Genomic DNA, 1,858 nt, shown 5'->3' with positions numbered 1-1,858 from the left:
TGCAACGGCGAACTCCCATAACCTCTACGTCCCGTGAGTTCTCTGGCAGACTCATGCACCAACGCCAACAAACAACTATTCCTCTCTCCTCTCATTGTTCCTGCAAGTCCCTTTTAAGACCAGTTGATTTAGTCCAGGTGCAGCACCACGTCATCCAATCACCTGCAGACAGCCAATCACCTGTGACTTGGGAATAAACACAGAGTAACTCACCAAGACGTCACACACTCCCCCTAAAAAAAATCCTGCATCCAATAAAAGATCCTTAAAACCCCAAACAAAATCAAAAGTGAAACTAATCAAAAACTACTTTCCTTTTTTTTTTTTTTTCCATGGCATCAATCCACCTTCAGTATCCTTGTGTTATTGTGTTCTCACAGTCACGTCAGTTTTCCCAAGCTACCTCCATACCCCCAGCAATCTGGATCCTGAAAGCAATTTAAGACGGCAGAGAGAGCAAAGGAAAAACAGAAACCGTTCCAACACAACAGTACACTATTCATAAGGGTCAGGTACACGAGATAATGCATCTGCCACTACATTCTCAGCTCCTTTGATGTGTTTTATAGTCAAGCTGTAAGGCTGCAAAAATAGAATCCAACGCATTAACCGCTGACTTGGGGACTGTAAGGAATGCAAAAAAGTTAACGGGTTATGGTCAGAGTAAACTTCCAGAGGTAATCCTCCCCCCACATAAACATCAAAGTACTGAAGTACCCCTTCGTTTGAAGTGTGGTCTGTCTGGCCCTTCCCCTACCCCTACCCCTCCAACCAAAAGAGAATCGAGACACCCCTACCCCTTCACGTGAACGCGCGAAACGGAGGGGTAGGGGAAAGGGGAAGGGCTAAGGGGTAGAATTGGATTCTGATTGGTTGTCAAAGTTTTTATTGTTCATCAGATGGAAAAAATAGTTTTGAGAGTGATTCCAACTGTTTCGTTATTATTATAGTGGTGGTGTACACTTCCTTATTCTCAAAGAATTCGAACGATTATTAAAACTTTTTATTTCTCGTTATCGTTATAGGTATCATCATTGATGTGAATGAGCCTTAAATCAAACTTTTTAAACCTTGGTATCTTTTATCATATTGCTGTTTTCGGAGTTCACTAATAATAATAAACCCACACAAAACTGTTTGTTACAGTGATTTTACAACAGTTAAGGGTGTTTCACTTAGCATCATCCCTAAGAACATCCTTTGCACTTGGAAAAATCACTAGCACACGGCCTTCATGGCTCATTGCTTCATTATACTAAGTATTCATGCTGCCTCTGATGCAATCCATTGTCTCTTTACCTATAGTTGACACATCAGATCATGTGCTGTTTGTTCCGTAGCTTTGCTCCAGACATGCAGTGAAATGCTGTAATGGGTCGGCGCACATAAACTCTGTCCTTACAAGTCTCTTGAAAATGGGTTTAGCAATGCACTGCAGCACAACTCAGCAAGACGCTACCAATGGTAGAGATTCAGTGCCGCGTGGAGTGCAGCGGCACGCCCAGTGTAACCTCCGACAGGTTGATGACCCCTGAGAGAGATGACAGGGCAACATGCTGGAGAACTGCAAACTGATAGAAAGTCATCTTCGACTGGAGGGGAAAAAAACAGTCTGCCCAGCATGTTGCTCCTGAAGGAAAGAGAGAGAAAGAGGGAGAGAGAGAGAAGGGGGAGATAAAAGGGGAAACAATATAATAGTTGATATAAAACGGGGGATGGTAAGAATAATAAGCGTCTCTGGAGAGCCGGAATGTGAAGAAGAAATAGAACAAGGAATAAAGAGAACGGAGGGGGGAAAGGAACCGTGTGTGTGTTTGTGTGTGTATGTATGTGAGGAAGAGGATGAGATCATCGCAGT

This window comes from Sinocyclocheilus rhinocerous, unplaced genomic scaffold (assembly GCF_001515625.1).
Source record: "Sinocyclocheilus rhinocerous isolate Xijiao unplaced genomic scaffold, SAMN03320098_v1.1 scaffold1155, whole genome shotgun sequence".
Lineage (NCBI taxonomy): Eukaryota > Metazoa > Chordata > Actinopteri > Cypriniformes > Cyprinidae > Sinocyclocheilus > Sinocyclocheilus rhinocerous.
The sequence above is the reverse complement of the archived record's forward strand: the minus strand, read 5'-3'. Positions refer to the sequence as shown.